Source organism: Monodelphis domestica, chromosome 6, assembly GCF_027887165.1.
Source record: "Monodelphis domestica isolate mMonDom1 chromosome 6, mMonDom1.pri, whole genome shotgun sequence".
NCBI classification, from domain to species: Eukaryota; Metazoa; Chordata; class Mammalia; order Didelphimorphia; family Didelphidae; genus Monodelphis; species Monodelphis domestica.
In genome coordinates, this window is record NC_077232.1 from 201,265,388 (window position 1) to 201,284,461 (window position 19,074).

General features: G+C 36.7%; 1 long non-coding RNA gene across 1 annotated transcript in view; it reads left to right on the top strand.

Annotated features, from left to right (window-relative positions):
- The window catches only part of LOC103099888 (uncharacterized), a 363,322-nt gene that overhangs the window by 304,348 nt on the left and 39,900 nt on the right, over positions 1–19,074 (top strand). The window contains exons 6-8 of the long non-coding RNA XR_001622894.2: positions 85–276; positions 871–934; positions 9,274–9,337. This is a non-coding gene — a long non-coding RNA (uncharacterized LOC103099888). The remainder of the gene's footprint in view (positions 1–84; positions 277–870; positions 935–9,273; positions 9,338–19,074) is intronic.

Sequence of the window (19,074 nt, forward strand, 5' to 3'; positions counted from 1 at the left end):
ACCTAATGGGATCTTAGGCTGTATTCATATCAAAGCATAAGGTTCAGTATGAAAGGGATAATCCTTTTGTTCTACTCTGCCCAGGTCCTATCACATCTGGAGTATTGTGCTCAATTCTGGGCATCTCACTGAAGAAAGGACATTGAAAAGCTGAGGGGGAGAGTGACCAGAATGAAAAGAGCACAGAAACCATGTCACATGAGGATCATTTGAAAGAATGGGAATTTTTACCCTGGAAGAGAGAAGATTTAAGGGAGAGATGATAGCTGTCTGCAGGTATATGAAAGCCTGTCATGTGAAAGAGACCAGATTTGTTCTACTTGTTCCCCAGAGACTAGAGCTAGAAGCAATGGGTGGAAATTTTTTTAAGAGCCAGATTTTGATTCAATATGAAGAAAAAGGAAAAGCTTTAACAATTAAAGTTGTACAAAATTGGAAATTGGATGGGAGTGGGGAAGGGGGAAAGCATTTATTAAGTTCCTTCTATGTGCCAGTCACTCTGCTAAGTACTTTAAGATTTCTCATTAGATCCTCACAATAACTCTGTGAGATATGTGCTATTATTATCCCCATTTCACAATTGAGAAAACTGAAGCAGTTTGTGCCTTGTCCAGGGTCACAATGCTAGTCAGTTAACTATTCAAACCTGAAGGCAGATTTAAACTCTGGTCTTTCTTGACCAGTGCTTTATCTATTGCATTACCAACTATCACCATCACTATAGGTCTTCAAGAGCAAAAAACTTCTTTCTATCCACAATGGTCCCCACACCTGATCTCTCAGTCTTCCTCTAACCTTCTTTCCCCATCTCCCTTGGGCTGGGACCAATGCTCTGGTCAACACATAATCCCTGTTTTCTACCTCCCTAAGGATGAAAGTAATTTGTTTTGATTTGGTGGTAAAGAAGAGTGTGAATATCAGACAGTTGTCCAAGGTAGGACTCTGACTCCTTTCTGTTTGTCAATAATAAATGTTTTTCTGTATTTGGGAATTCTCTTCCCCTATTCCATAACCTGGGATTTATTTAATCAATGAAACTTTCATCTCCTTCTTATCCCTTTGATTCCAAGTCACTATATGCAAAATAAGAAAGCTCTGTATACATCCTGTGGTGATTTAGTTGGAAACCAAAGAAGAGAAACCTATAGAAGGAGTAGGCATAAATGCAAGTCCGCTTCACCAAAGGGAATTCCCATGTTGATGGCATCATATAGTCATTTAACTTATTAGAATTTTACATCCCGGACTTCCGGTTAAGATGGCGGCTTAGAGAAAGCTAAAGCTCAGATCTCCGGAAAACCCTTCCCGACCAATCTCAAACGATAAGCTCCTAAGGCGCCGAAATTCAAAACGATCAACAGCACAGACCCTGGGAACCCTCCTCCTGGACCTGGACCCGGTTCAAAAGGTACGGCTCCCCTTAAAAGCCAGAACCCGAGATCACTCGGACCTCAGGGGTAGGAGCGCAGAGTCCAAGGCTCCCGGAAGCCGCAGCCGCGCCGGGCTCAGAGAGCAGGGTCTGAGGAACAACAACCCTCAGGGTCTTCTACCCAAGTCCCAGTCCGGGTGAAAGTTACTGCCTGGGGCTTCCGCTGCAAAGAGCCGGGTCGGTCAAAGAGCCGGTCGGTCCGGGTGAAAGTTACTGCCTGGGGCCTCCGCTGCAAAGAGCTGGTCAAAACAACAGCAACCCTCAGGGCGGGCAAGACAGCCTCACGGGCTGGATCCTGCTATCCAAGTCTCAGTGAAAGTCTGTGCTCTCGGAGCTTGGGGAAGCGGCAGCCCATCCCCCCGCAGGCCTGCGAAACAGCCTCACAGCCAGCGATTCTGAAGGCAACTTCCGGAAAGCGAGCCGGGGGGAGAGTGTGGCCTCGTGGTCAGACCCTTCCATTCCAGTTCCAGTGAGGCATATTCAGTTTAACCCAGGGAAAGCCCATAGAACTATCTGCCCAGGACTGCCTCTGAACACCAGAAAGAGACAAGAAAAACTAATCCTCCACATTCAGAGATGACAAACTCCACAGAACCACAGAAGCCCCAAAATACCAAGAAAAATAAGAAGAAAGGGGCGACTTTGGACACATTCTATGGAGCCAAAATACAAAATACAGAGCAGACAGAAGATAATATAAAAGAAAATGCTCCAAAACCTTCCAAAGGAAATGGAAACTCTCCACAAACCTATGAAGAATTTGAATCAGAAATGACCAAAAAGATGGAAGCCTTCTGGGAGGAAAAGTTGGAAATAATGCAAAAGAAATTCACGCATCTACAAAACCAGTTTGACCAAACTGTAAAAGAAAACCAGGCTTTAAAGGCCAGAATCAGGCAGCTGGAAGACAACGATCGTGTAAAAGAGCAAGAATCAATAAAGCAAAGCCAAAATACCAAGAAATTAGAAGAGAACATAAAATATCTCACCGACAAGGTGATAGATCTGGAAAATAGGGGGAGAAGGGATAATTTAAGAATAATTGGACTCCCAGATAAGCCAGAAATAAACACCAAACTGGACATGGTGATACAAGATATAATCAAAGAAAATTGCCCAGAGATTCTAGAACAAGGGGGCAATACAGCCACTGACAGAGCTCACAGAACACCTTCTACACTAAACCCCCAAAAGACAACTCCCAGGAATGTAATTGCCAAATTCCAAAGCTATCAAACAAAAGAAAAAATCCTACAGGAAGCCAGAAAAAGACAATTTAGATATAAAGGAATGCCAATCAGGGTCACCCAAGACCTTGCAAGTTCTACTCTGAATGATCGTAAGGCATGGAACATGATCTTCAGAAAGGCAAGAGAGCTGGGTCTCCAACCAAGAATCAGCTACCCAGCAAAACTGACTATATACTTCCAAGGGAAAGTATGGGCATTCAACAAAATAGAAGACTTCCAACTTTTTGCAAAGAAAAGACCAGAGCTCTGTGGAAAGTTTGATACCGAAAATCAAAGAGCAAGGAATACCTGAAAAGGTAAATATTAAGGAAAGGGGAAAATGTTATCTTCTTCTTTTACTCAAACTCTCTTCTATAAGGACTACATTTATATCAACCTATGTATACTAACATGTGGGGAAAATGTAATGTATAAATAGGGGGTAAAGAAAGACCAAATAGAATAATCATTCTCACACAAACATTCACATGGGAAGGGGAGGGGAAGAAAACTCCTATAAGAAGGAGAGGAAGAGGGGGGGGGGGTTACTTAAACCTCAATCTCAGGGAAATCAGCTCTGAGAGGGAAAAACCTCCAGATCCATTGGGATCTTGAATTCTATCTTACCCAACAAGGGTAAGGAGAAGGGAAAACCAAGGGGGGGAGGGGGAGAGGGAGAACAAAAAGGGAGGGTAAGAGAGGGGGGAGGGGGAGGGAACAAAAAGGGAGGGACTAAAAAGGGAAACATCAAGGGAGGGGACAAGGGGGACTGTTTCAAAGTAAATCACTGGACTAAAAGGTAGAGCCGAAGAAGAAAAGGTTAGAATTAGGGAAGGCAATCAAAATGCCAGGGAGTCCACAAATGACAATCATAACTTTGAACGTGAATGGGATGAACTCACCCATAAAACGTAGACGAATAGCAGAATGGATTAGAATCCAAAACCCTACCATATGTTGTCTTCAAGAAACACACATGAGGCGGGTTGACACCCACAAGGTCAGAATTAAAGGATGGAGTAAGACCTTCTGGGCCTCAACTGATAGAAAGAAGGCAGGAGTGGTAATCATGATATCTGATAAAGCCAATGCAAAAATAGACCTGATCAAAAGGGATAGGGAAGGTAATTATATTTTGTTAAAAGGGACTATAGACAATGAGGAAATATCATTAATCAATATGTATGCACCAAATAATATAGCACCCAAATTTCTAATGGAGAAACTAGGAGAATTGAAGGAAGAAATAGACAATAAAACCATACTAGTGGGAGACTTAAACCAACCATTATCAAATTTAGATAAATCAAATCAAAAAATAAATAAGAAAGAGGTAAAAGAAGTGAATGAAATCTTAGAAAAATTAGAATTAATAGACATATGGAGAAAAATAAATAGGGATAAAAAGGAATACACCTTCTTCTCAGCACCACATGGCACATTCACAAAAATTGACCATACATTAGGTCACAGAAACATAGCACACAAATGCAGAAAAGCAGAAATAATGAATGCAGCCTTCTCAGATCACAAGGCAATAAAAATAATGATTAGTAATGGTACATGGAAAACCAAATCTAAAACCAATTGGAAATTAAACAATATGATACTCCAAAACCGTTTAGTTAAAGAAGAAATCATAGAAACAATTAATAATTTCATCGAGGAAAATGACAATGGCGAAACATCCTTCCAAACCTTTTGGGATGCAGCCAAAGCGGTAATCAGAGGTAAATTCATATCCCTGAATGCTTATATTAACAAACAAGGGAGAGCAGAGATCAATCAATTGGAAATGCAAATGAAAAAACTGGAAAGCGATCAAATTAAAAACCCCCAGCAGAAAACCAAATTAGAAATCCTAAAAATTAAGGGAGAAATTAATAAAATCGAAAGTGATAGAACTATTGATTTAATAAATGAGACAAGAAGCTGGTACTTTGAAAAAACAAACAAAATAGACAAGGTACTGGTCAATCTAGTTAAAAAAAGGAAGGAAGAAAAGCAAATTCACAGCATTAAAGATGAAAAGGGGGACAGCACCTCCAATGAGGAGGAAATTAAGGCAATCATTAGAAATTACTTTGCCCAATTATATGGCAATAAATACACCAATTTAGGAGAAATGGATGAATATATACAAAAATACAAACTGCCTAGACTAACAGAAGAGGAAATAGAATTCCTAAATAATCCCATATCAGAAATTGAAATCCAACAAGCCATCAAAGAACTTCCTAAGAAAAAGTCCCCAGGGCCTGATGGATTCACCTGTGAATTCTATCAAACATTCAGAGAACAGTTAATCCCAATACTATACAAACTATTTGACATAATAAGCAAAGAGGGAGTTCTACCAAACTCCTTTTACGACACAAACATGGTACTGATTCCAAAACCAGGCAGGTCAAAAACAGAGAAAGAAAACTATAGGCCAATCTCCCTAATGAATATAGATGCAAAAATCTTAAATAGGATACTAGCAAAAAGACTCCAGCAAGTGATCAGAAGGATCATTCACCATGATCAAGTAGGATTCATACCAGGGATGCAGGGCTGGTTCAACATTAGGAAAACCATCCACATAATTGACCACATCAACAAGCAAACTAGCAAGAATCACATGATTATTTCAATAGATGCAGAAAAAGCCTTTGATAAAATACAACACCCATTCCTATTAAAAACACTAGAAAGCATAGGAATAGAAGGGTCATTCCTAAAAATAATAAACAGTATATATCTAAAACCAACAGCTAATATCATCTGCAATGGGGATAAACTAGATGCATTCCCAATAAGATCAGGAGTGAAACAAGGATGCCCATTATCACCTCTACTATTTGACATTGTACTAGAAACACTAGCAGTAGCAATCAGAGAAGATAAAGGAATTGAAGGCATCAAAATAGGCAAGGAGGAGACCAAGTTATCACTCTTTGCGGATGACATGATGGTCTACTTAAAGAATCCTAGAGATTCAACCAAAAAGCTAATTGAAATAATCAACAACTTTAGCAAAGTTGCAGGATACAAAATAAACCCACATAAATCATCAGCTTTTCTATATATCTCCAACACAGCTCAGCAGCAAGAACTAGAAAGAGAAATCCCATTCAAAATCACCTTAGACAAAATAAAATACCTAGGAATCTACCTCCCAAGACAAACACAGGAACTATATGAACACAACTACAAAACACTCGCCACACAACTAAAACTAGACTTGAACAAATGGAAAAACATTAACTGCTCATGGATAGGACGAGCCAATATAATAAAAATGACCATCCTACCCAAACTTATTTATCTATTTAGTGCCATACCCATTGAACTACCAAAATACTTCTTCACTGATTTAGAAAAAACCATAACAAAGTTCATTTGGAAGAACAAAAGATCAAGGATATCCAGGGAAATAATGAAAAAAAACACATATGATGGGGGCCTTGCAGTCCCTGACCTAAAACTATATTACAAAGCAGCAGTCATCAAAACAATTTGGTACTGGCTAAGAAATAGAAAGGAAGATCAGTGGAATAGACTGGGGGAAAGCGACCTCAGCAAGACAGTATACGATAAACCCAAAGATCCCAGCTTTTGGGACAAAAATCCACTATTTCATAAAAACTGCTGGGAAAATTGGAAGACAGTGTGGGAGAGACTAGGAATAGATCAACACCTCACACCCTACACCAAGATACATTCAAAATGGGTGAGTGACTTAAACATAAAGAAGGAAACCATAAGTAAATTGGGTAAACACAGAATAGTATACATGTCAGACCTTTGGGAGGGGAAAGGCTTTAAAACCAAGCAAGATATAGATAGAATCACAAAATGTAAAATAAATAATTTTGACTACATTAAACTAAAAAGCTTTTGTACAAACAAAACCAATATAACTAAAATCAGAAGGGAAACAACAAATTGGGAAAAAATCTTCATAGAAACCTCTGACAAAGGTTTAATTACTCATATTTATAAAGAGCTAAATCAATTGTACACAAAATCAAGCCATTCTCCAATTGATAAATGGGCAAGGGAAATGGATAGGCAGTTCTCAGATAAAGAAATCAAAACTATTAACAAGCACATGAAGAAGTGTTCTACATCTCTTATAATCAGAGAGATGCAAATCAAAACAACTCTGAGGTATCACCTCACACCTAGCAGATTGGCTAACATAACAGCAAAGGAAAGTAATGAATGCTGGAGGGGATGTGGCAAAGTAGGGACATTAATTCATTGCTGGTGGAGCTGTGAACTGATCCAACCATTCTGGAGGGCAATTTGGAACTATGCCCAAAGGGCGACAAAAGAATATCTACCCTTTGACCCAGCCATAGCACTGCTGGGTCTGTACCCCAAAGAGATAATGGACACAAAGACTTGTACAAAAATATTCATAGCTGCGCTCTTTGTGGTGGCCCAAAACTGGAAAATGAGGGGATGCCCATCAATTGGGGAATGGCTGAACAAACTGTGGTATATGTTGGTGATGGAGTACTATTGTGCTAAAAGGAATAATAAAGTGGAGAAGTTCCATGGAGACTGGAACAACCTCCAGGAAGTGATGCAGAGCGAGAGGAGCAGAACCAGGAGAACATTGTACACAGAGACAAACACACTGTGGTATCATCGAACGTAATGGACTTCTCCATTAGTGGTGGTGTAATGTCCCTGAACAACTTGCAGGGATCCAGGAGAAAAAAAAAACACCATTCATAAGCAAAGGATAAACTATGGGAGTGGAAACACCGAGAAAAAGCAACTGCCTGAATACAAAGATTGAGGGGACATGACAGAGGATAGACTCTAAATGAACACTCTAATGCAAATACTATCAACAAAGCAATGGGTTCAAATCAAGAAAACATCTAATGCCCAGTGGACTTACGCGTCGGCTATGGGGGGTTGGGGGGGGGAGGAAAAGAAAATGATCTATGTCTTTAACGAATAATGCTTGGAAATGACCAAATAAAATATATTTAAAAAAAAAAAAAAAAAAAAAAAAAAAAAGAATTTTACATCCCTTATCTGTAAAATGGACATGAGGTATGTTGTGAGCCAAGTGCTTTGGAAATCCTAAATAATGATTATGAATACAATAATTAATACCATTATTATCAAAACCCAGATAAATTAAACAAATTGAGTTCGTGAGTTTATCATATGTTACATTGATGTTCTAGAATAGGACATAAATTCTGCATAAGCAAATTCTATTATTACTGAAAATGATCTTGGTGAACAGACATTGAAAAGACAGAATTAGGAGACAAATAAGTTGTTTAGTAACACATGCTGAAAGAGACTTTTATAACTAGAAGAAATGTGTGTATGTGTATTGTGCGAAGAAGAAACCAGAGAGAGAAAGGAGCAAAGAAAAAACAAAAGGAAAATAGACAGAGAAGAAGAAAGAGGTAGAAAGGTAGAAAGAGACCCAGAGAGAAGTAAAGGTAGCATAGAGGATAGAGGTCTGGCCTTGAAGTCAGGAAAATTGGGGATTATAGTCCTTCCTCTCACATGTCCTTACCATTTGGGTATTGGTAAGTCACAACTTTCCCAACTTCTCAATTAACCAGATAAGTTACTGACCTGCATCAACAGAAAAAAAAAATGTCCACACCAGGAACCCTATTTACTGATGAATTTATTGATCCAGATTTTTTAATGTTCCTTAAAGCAACCCCTTATTAAAATATATTATAACCCATAAGGTTGGGACACAATATCAATAAAACATTTCACCAACTTTTTAAAAAAGAAAAAGAATAACCATTCATCCATCCATGGCTTTACTCTGACAAATTTTCATTTGTGCTCCCAGAGATCCAATCTTAATTAACAGAAGCAGGTCTTTGTTTAAATCTCCCTAATGGTTCACCTGAGGGTTCTGTATTTAATTTCATATTCAGAGCTAAGTAAAGTAAAAGAGGCAAACAAAGAAAGGTTTGATTCAAAGTTTAAATCATTCATTTCAGTTAGGTTGGACTTCAGAGTTCTCCAGAAGATCTTTTTCCATTTCAAACCTGTGAAAAATATTGGTATAGAAATGACAATGGAATACTGAAGAAATTCAAAAACATCTCTTAACCATGCCAACCCACATCAGAGTCATGTCTTTGGGTGTTACCATCCCCAAATGTGAATTATCACAAAGCATTTTGATTTTTAAAATTTAATCAGCAAAGCAATATATTTCCCCCCGAAACCACGTCATCATAGAGATTTTGGTCCCTTGAGCTGCAAGCTCTGTCTTTTCCCATGTTTGGAAACGCAGGAGAGCTGAACCTGACTTGTAATAAATAATGCATTACCTTTTGAGATCCCTAAAGAAAATATTTAAAATCTAATAATGCTTGGGAGTTAGTTGAGTTGCAGAAATGTTTTTTTTTTTAAATTAATCATATTTAAATTTCAGTAGCAGCCTGAGGTGTAAGTGGGCCTCTGCCTCATGGTTAAGGCATCCCCACTGAGATACAGCTTCATTGGTGTTAGGAAACTCTTTCTGAGATGTAGTAGTATCCAAATATTCAAGTTTTCTTGATGCCTAAGTCTCAAAACAAGTCTGAATAAACAACTAAAACATTTTTTTTTTTTGCTTATTAGGAATGAGAAAAGGCACTGAACAGCAAGTCTGGACACCTACCTTTGCCTCATTATGGGTCTGTAGGTAAGTTACTTTGAGTCATTCTTCTCTAAACTAGAAGCATTGAGCTAGAAGGTCTTGAAGTTCTTTCCACCCCTATGGACCTATGATAAAAGGTCCCTTGGCCCCCATGCATGGAGTTTTAATTAATATGGAAAAAACAATCTGCTTGTAGAGAAGAGGTTTGTGTGTCATGCACTTTGGAAGTCTAGTGAAGCCTTGAACCCTTTCCCATGACATTCCTTAAAAACCCAAAATAAAATAGATAGAAATTAAAAGAAGCATATATTATAATAAAGATATTAAAATATGAAAAAAACAATTCATAGACTTAATTGAAGAACCACTGCTAGAGAGCCAAACATCTTTTTTTTAATGTTAATCTTTTGTTTTTATATAACTTAAACTTCTTCCCCATCCATGAGAGACATCCTTACAAGTTTGTTTTCATCAGTAAAGTTATCAGTACATCAGGAAAATCTGACAATCTATGCACCATTCAGCACTCATAGCCCACCACCTCTGCAGAGGTTTTAAGAGAAGTATTTTCTCATATCTCTTCTTTAAGGAAAAACTTGTTCTTTGTGATTTGTTTTTGTTTTTGTTTTTTTGCTGTAGTTTTATTTTTACATTACAAATACTTCTTAATTACTCCCCACATATACACATACACATTCTCTCTCTTTCTCTATCTCTCTCTGTCTCTCTCTCTCTCTGTTTGATAGCTCTCTTATAATAACAAAGTAATAAAAATTCAATTTTATATAAAATAACAATTAAAGCAAAATAAATACATATATAAATTAAAATTTAAAATAATAATTAAATTAAAAATCAAAATAAAAATTCATTGGGGGCAGCTAGGTGGCGCAGTGGATCTATCACTAGGTCTAGAGTTAGGAAGCCCTGAGTTCAAATACAGCATCATATATTAGGGCCAGCTATATGATCCTGGGCAAGTCTCCTACCTCTATTTGACTGTTTCCTCATCTGTAAAATGAGTTGGAGAAGGAAATTACAAAACCCTATTCTAGGATCTTTGCCAAGAAAACTCCAAATGGAGTTGCAAACAGTCAAACTTTACTGAAACCACTGAGGAGCAAAAGAGTTGGTGGCCTCATCTAAAAGTATATGCAATGTCCCATGAGCCCTTCCTAACAACTTTTTTTAACAATAAAATTTAACAGAAATCTACTTTCTCTCCTTCCTATCTTCCTTAACGTTGGGAAGAAAAAAGAGAAGAGAAAAACAAATTCTTCAAGCAAAATGAATTCCTTCACTGGCTGTATTCAATGTATATGTATGTATGTATGTTTCATCCTGTATTCTATATCCATCATATGTTATAAGGTGGATAACATTTTCTCATTAGCCCTCTGAAATCATGGACATTCACTGCATTAATCATAATTCTTACAATTTTCAAAATTGTTGCAACAAGGTGGTTACTATTGTATAAACTGTTACTCTTTCTTTCCTCTGCATCAATTCATATATGTAGGTATGGATGCATACCTCTTTCACTGTCCCATTAAAATTTTTTATTTCCTCATTTGTTACGATACAACAATATTTCATCAGTTTCATATACCATAATCAGCCATTTCTCAATTTTTAGGCATTCCTTTTTTTTACAGTTGGAGGTTTTTCTCCTATTTTTGCCACCACAAAAAAAAAAAATCTGATTTCAGAACACAAATAGTTCTCAGGTGCTAATAATACAGCTATTTCTGAGTCCCTATTCAGAGCTTTTCCACCTATGTAGGATCTGGTAGAACTAACAAATTTTGCTCATGGTCATTCAGTGGCCAGGATCCCTTCCACACTATAATGAGTAGGACTTTGGTGAAGGATCATGGTATTGGTTTGGTTATAACCAAGAATGTACAAAAACATAAATCTAAATTCTTAGGACAGTCCAGTTACCAGACTGAAAATAAATATTGCACAGAGACTCCAAGGCTATATATTTCCATAATTTACCATATTTTTTAGATAGAAATCCACACAAACAAATAGTTTCCAAATGTCAAAAAAAGGCTTAACTTTCAGTATATGAAAAGCAATAAATTGAAAGACTGCTTCCAACAGCAATGATATTCACTTCAGGTTTGGGGGCACTGGAAGTGTGCGGAGCCAATAATGATCTAGGCAGCTAAGTGGCTTAGAGGATAAAGCATAAGATTCAGAGTCAGAAAGAGCAGAATTCAGACAATTACTAGCCTCAGACACCTGCTTGCTTAGTAACCCTGGGAAAATCACTTAATCTCTGTCAGCTTTACTTTTTTTATCTGTAAAATGGGGATAAAAATTGCACCTAATTCACAGGTTGGTTGTGAGAATTAAATATAATAATTATAATAATCATATTTGAATGTGTGTGCAGTGTGAGTATGTGACATGCTTGGAAAATCTTAAACTTCTATATAAAGGTGAACTATTATTATGGAGTAAGGTGTTACATTGCATGGATTCTTCAGTGAAAGAGATACAGTTGGATTGATGCTGGTTGTTAAGAGAGGAATCTTTTCTTTTGGGAGGTGAGGTAAGCACTATGATGTCAGAAAGAGAAAGCTAAAGGGTTGATGAATATCCCTGTCAATTGCCTTATTTAACTTTAATTGGTGCACATGTAAGAAGTTCTAGCTTCCTTTTTACATAGACCCAGGTATCTGTGAGTCATGATGTTCTGGAAAGAGCTGACCTTCTTGGGAGAGTTACAAAGGCAGAGTCATTTTCCAGGGCCACATAAGAATGGGGACTCAGAAATGGCAGTAAGGTGCAACAAAGATAGTCATATCTTTCTGTATGCTTTTAAAAGAGACAGACAGACAGACAGACAGAGACAGACAGAAACAGACAGAGACAGAGAGAGATCCTATTCCTCCTATATGCCATATTAAGGCAATCCAATGGTCTAACTGATTTTCTTTCTCATAGAGGCACCAAGGGAATTTAGGTTGTAGAGATTATTCATTGTCTTTGATGGTTCTACTCTTAGAAGATTATGGATATTCTCTGCACTTTTGTGGTCTATGTCTCCATAATAACCAATTACAGAGAAAAGCATATCAAATCCTTCTCTGAACCTATTTATATTTTCATACTTCAATAAAAAGGCCATGGCATTTAATCCCCTTACCCCTAAAAAGCATATATCTACATTGTTTCCATGCTACTAAGTAAATCATGCTATTAGACCAACACCAGGGGAATGTGCATTTCTAGAGTATAGGGATTATTTCATTTTTTTCATTGTTTCATCACCATTTTGAATTAAGTTCCTGGCACACAGTCAATGTTTAGTAAATGCCCGTGCAGCCTAAATTGTAATGAATTGAACTTAGTGTGAGGCTTTGCTGAAGTTTCTTAAAATCCTGGACTTGAGTAACTCATAGGTCATAAGCAGAACAGACATGTTTAATCATTCCAGTCTCACTGTACTACATACATTAAATCCTTTACAAATTATTCCAACCTTAATCCATTACTTAGTTTTTTTTTTCTTCATCCATAAAAAGAATGAATATTTGCCTTTTAAAAATGTTTGTGAAAATATTTTACTTTTCTTTGCTTGATTTTTAATGGCGTGAGGATATTCTACTGTAATAAAAAATAAAGACCTCACCAGGGCAAAGTAGAGGAACTTGGAGATAGGGATGCTGATTGGAGAGGTAGAAGAGGGCTGCCTTATAAAAAGGTCATACTGAACATGAGAGTTTGAGAATAAAAGGACCAATGGCAGGGTCCCTGCAGTGTTTACTGAAAGAAAGTAAAATAATTCAAAATAATAAGTGGATTGTTTGAAAAGAGAGACAGTGACTCATCCTCTTATATGGCTAAAGCAGTACCTCCAATGCTATTCTGTGTTCTAATATATTCTTCTACCTAAATAATACAATATTTAAACAAAATTTTCAACTGGAGGTAAAAAGTAATTATAGGTGGAGAAATTGATGCTCAGCCTAAGGTATCCCTTACTTCATTATACTGTATAATAGTCCTACCTTAAAGGTTGAGTTTCATCATTATTCTGAATAGAGGACACATGCTTTTCTCTTTTCTGTTAATAACAATCTATCAGTGGATCGCAATAATTCTTGATGGATTGCATGCCTCTTGCTGGTTAAGCCACTTGATGAAAATACATGTAGCCTCTGTTTTGTTCTGCGTGTTTAGAAGACTAAATTATTCTCCTGGATTGAACTCCTGAATTGGACCAAAGAACATTATGGCAATAAACATACTCTTAGTTTCAGAATTAGCGTTTGGAAACACTTGGGATTTTTCTAGCTTCTTTCATTTACAAAAGGAGCTTAAGTTAGATAGTTTAAATAAAAGTTTTCACACTCTTTGGAATGAAATAACACTTGGCCAACTTCTCATAAATTAGAATTATTGATATAAAACTGGTAGGGACCATAGAAGTTATCTAACCTCTTATTGTAAAGATAAGGAAACTGAGGCATGAGAGTTTGTGATTTAGCTAAGGTTATACAAGCAGTAACTGGCCAAATTGGGATTAGTGTCTAGGTGCTCTGACTCTAACTGCAGTGCCCTATCCACTAGACCATGTGGTATTATCCTTTGAGAGTGAAAACTGTTATGGAGTTGAAGTATCCTAAATTCATTAATTCTGGTGAATTGAATTCATCACCAATATTACAGGTAATATTATCTCATAAAAGGTAGTGAAATGTGTAGAAGACATCATGGTCCTCTACTAAGCTATCATGCCAGGGTCTTAATGGAAACTCAAGACAGTATGAGAAGTCACAGCTATCTCCTAACAGTTTTAAACCAAAACTTGATCAATATTGCATTCCAAGAAAGGTGAGATGAAAGTTAGCCTTAACCCTCAAAAATTATTCTATTACTAATTCAAACAGGTTTTGAAAATGTTTAGAGCACTAAACTCAACAACTCCATAAAAAGAATATTTCCTTTTTGAAAATGTTTGTGAAAATATTTTACTTTTATTTGCTTGAATTTTAATGGATTGAGGAAGAACACAGGGAATGATAAACATGATCCTGCCCTCAGATATGATTACAAGCTAATAAGGAACGAAATAAAACAGCAACAAAAAAAATAATATCTCTTTCAATTGCCTTCAGATTTCTATATCACAACGTTGTACGCAAGAACCAAAGTGACCACTTTAAGCCTAAAATGGAACAGAGATTGGAGAAAGACAGGGTTCATAGTGTACATAACTGGGTATTCTCCCAGACACGAATTAAGTACTGTACCCAATAAGATCCATGTTAAATTAGGGGTTAAAAATTCTATTTCCAACACTCATCCTTGCCAAAGCAACTTATTTAATGATCTACTCTAAAATCAGGAATAATCTCAATTTAAGGTGATAATTTGGGGAAAAGGCAAAAGGGAAGTATGATGCAAGAATTCATATTGGTAAACTGCTCAGAGTATCTTGGAAAGAATGAGTAATTTAATTGTAAACTTTGATAGATTTGATTCCCAATTACAAGCCTAAGGGTCAAGGATATGGATATGGATGAATGAGATAATTGTTAAAACCTCATTTAGTGCCTTGAGAGAAGTGAAGGATACTGAGACACATGGGAAACTGGCCAAGTAAGCATGTTAGAAGCAGAAGGGAAGACTCTTGGGTGCCAGGAAAGAGAGGTAGATTGCAGCTGCTTTAGTAGAGAAAGCCTGGTTTTTATCCAAATTATAATATGAACTATTATGTTTTGGATCAGGTCTCATGGAGAGGTTCTGTGATAATGGTCAGAGTGAAAGATAGAGAAGACAACTTTAGCAATGAAATTTGTGCTGTTTTCTATCTCCCCCAACAAACATTCACCCCAGATCTTTATTTTCCTATTTTTCCTTTCCAACTACCAACCTCTACTAAGAAATACTAATGACTAGTGAATAAACAACTCCATGATCGTTGCAGTAATAGGAAGTATAAGACCTAGATTTTTTTAAAAATGGATCCCTGAATAACTAGATTGACTTTATTAAATAACCATGGTTTCTATTTTTTCTCAAGTTTCCCACTAATTGTCTTCATCATCAGAAATGCCCATGACCAAGACTAATGAGAGTTTCTTTAAAAAAATTCCACCCAACTTTGTGCAATTTCAGCTAGAATTACGTATTAGCTTTTAACATCCTGGAACAGATTGGGATCTCTATAGTTAGCTGCCTGCCAAATATAACTTTTTTTTCCCCTTTTGCAGCATCTCCTAAAAGTGCCAGATCCTCGTTATTCCTAAAGACATGATTAGTCCAAGCCAGGATATCACTCTCCTGAATTAAATTACAACTTCACATCCATCACCTTCTGTCCACTTACACAGTCATCACCCTAGTTCATCATTTGGGTCCTCCTCATCTCTTCTCTGGACTTGTAATAGCTTCCTCATGAGCCTCTCTTGTCCTGTTCTGTCTTCCAAAGATCTAGCACAATGACCTTCCTCGGACACAAAGATGACCATTACCTCTCTTATTCAAAAGCCTTCCATGGCTTTCAGTTATTTAATGATAAAATATGAACTTCTCAGTCATTAATTACCAGGGGGCATTTAAGATTCTCTATAGACTAGCCTTTGTAGACTTTAAAATTTTTTTCTTCCCTTTCTCAAATTCTGCATTCTAGCCAAAACTAAACATTCTCTAAATTTGAAATCACATTTCTTGACAATATACAATTGAACTTAAATATTATTCTGGGGATATTCTTTCTCCTCCTAGGCACCTTTCAGAATGTTTCTTTTCCCTTGAGGCTCATCTAAAGTGTCACCTCTTCTGAGAAACCTCCTCTCCTTTCCCTTTTATTAAATAACATTTATTAATATCCCAATGTCCTCAAATTATCTTTTATTAATTTATATAATATCTGTCTACCTATATCTCTAACTATTTACCTATCTCTCTATCTATCTCAGGGTGTTACCTCTTAGCTCTCAGTAAAATGAAAGTTATTTGAAAGTAGGGAATGTTTTATTTTTGGTTTTGTGTCCTAAGGACTGAGTGCAGTACCTTGAATATATTAGGTGCTACTTAATGAAAGTTGGCTAAATTGAATTGAGTAGCCTTGCATTAATTCCTTAATACCATTACTAAATTATGCTTTTTTCAGTCTTTGCTTTTACCATGTCCCAGTGCTCTTCTCAAGGGCTATAGTGGATTCTAATTACACATCCATTTTAAGGATGCAGCCTAAAATCAAATTGTTTTGTTTTGATTTGAGTGCCACATTACACTGACTCATACCAAGTTTATTCAGTCTATTAAAACTATCTGGTCTTTCTCATATCTAGCCATACCTTGCCCAGACAATTGGTGCCATAATTTTATGAACTCAGATACAACAATCTGCCATTATTAATACTAGCTTTACTTACACTAAATAAATGCTTTATTTAGTGCTTTAAAGTTTACAAGGTGGCATATATATGTATACATATATGTATAAATGTAATTTGTGTATAAATATATATAAATATATTCTATTATATCATTTATTTAATTTATTAATTCATTAAATTATTAAATTTGCTAAATTTAATATTTAAAACACACAGACATATATATGTATGAAACCTTATTGATTCCTTACAACAAACCAGTGAAAGAGTATAATTATGATTAGTCCCATTTTATGGATAAAAAAACAAGAGGCCCAGAGAGGTTAACTGACTAAGAAGCTAATCATATGATTATCAAGGGAGATAGAGCACTAGAGTCAGGAAGACCTAATATCAAATACAGCCTCAGAAAACATACTAGCTGTGTGATCCTGGGCAAGTCACAACCTCAGTTTCCTCAAGTATAAAATGGATAGTAAGAGCTACCTGACAGAGTTGTTCTGGGTATGAAATGAGATAATATTTGTGAAAAGCAATTAGTATAGTGCCTAGTCCATAGTATGCACTGTGTAAATTCTTATTTCCTACCCTAACCCCCAGTTAGGCAGATTTGAATCTTTGTTGCTCCTGATTCCAAGTCCAGCCCCCTTACCCCCTCATTTTTTCCTATTTGACTACATTTACCTCCCATGCCTATTTATTTCTGTTAAATTCCCTTCAACTAAACTCCACTCATTACTCCAACCTATTAAGATCTTTGGGGATTTATTTTTCAGTCTGTTATCCCTCCAAGCTTTATGCTCTCTGCAAATGTGATAAGCGCCCCATTTCTTTTCACCCTGTCATTGGGTCCTCTCCCCACTTTTTTTTAAGCAATGGAGAACAATTTTAGGGATAGAGGACTTTCTTTGAAGCTGATCCTCATCTCAACCAGTTCTGCATCTGTGTAACTTTGTTACCATCCAAACCCCATGTTTCCATATTGTCTACAAGGAGACTGAAAGACTTTTTTCTTCAGAAACCTTGCTATGTTTGTAACATTAGAGTAGACCTTTCAAAAAGGGAAATGAGATGAGCCTGGCATGACTTGTATTTGATGAACCCATGTTGTTTCTTAGTGCTTACTGCTTCCTTTTTGAAGCGCTCACAAACCTTCCATTCAGTAACCTGTTGAAGAGTTTGGCCTGGGATGATGACCATGATGAAGTTTTTAGAATTTACCCTTTTCCCAATTTCAGAAAATAGGGAACTTTGCCCTGCCTCTAGTCCTTTAGTACCCAGTCTGTCCTCCACAATTCCTCAAAGATCTTTGTTGGCAGGGACTGTGTATATATTTAACTTGATCCTTATCATGCCTAGCCAAGCACTGAAGCCGAAAGAATGCAAGGTCTTTGTTGGCAAAGACTTGGTATATTTAGCTTGATTTATAAAATGCCTAGCACAGCACTATATGCAAATAGATGCATGCAATAAGTGCTTTTGAACTGATGACTATAAATTTGGCTCTCTGTTGACACAAATTTGTGTTTTGGAAATAGCACCAGGATGTAAATCAGGAGACCTGGGTTCAAATCACAATTCTAGAACATGGAGATGCAACAGTGTGTCTTGTTGAACTTGGAAACAGACGATGCATAGACTGAAATTCCTCAGTTTCCTCATTTATTTTAATGGAGAAGAAGATTAAACATTTCATTTAAAGAACAAAGCTTACATTACCAGATTATTATGAAGCTCCAGTGTGATACTTTATATAAATTACAGGCCAACCTAAAAGTACCATGAATTTCCCAGTTCTGTCAATAACTAGCCATGTGACCATGACAAGTCACTTTATCTTTTGGAGCCTGAGTTTCTTCGGCTATAAAAAGGGATCAGAATAATACCTAGAGTATCCAGCTCGCAGGCTTGTTGTGAGGCTCAAATTTGATACTCTACATAAAATGTTTGCAAAACCTTAAGTTCTATGAAGCCCCAGTTTTGCCCTAACCAGGTGTGTGAGCTTAAAATATCACTAAACCTTTCTCTACCTCAGTTTCCCCACTTTTAAAATGAAAAAGCCAGACAAAGTAATCTCTAATGCCCCTTTCAATTCTATGATTCTGTGTTCCATAATTTATGGTCTATTTTCTAGAAACCAATTTCTTTTTGTCTCTTTTTCTCATCTTTGTTCTAGCCTATGTACTCTCCCCAGGAGCTCCTGGAGACTTAGGGGTCATGAGCTGACTCTGCTGGACTATTCTAAGGGAATAAAGAGTTCAACACTGAAGCTTCCAATCCTGGAAGGGGGGCTTGCATTTGACACAGATGTTCACTTTTAATTTCAAATACTGAAGTTCAATAAGATTCTGAACTTCTCTATTAGTTTCTGAGTACTGACATTTTCCCCTACTTCAGTTGCAGTGATTTAGAGAG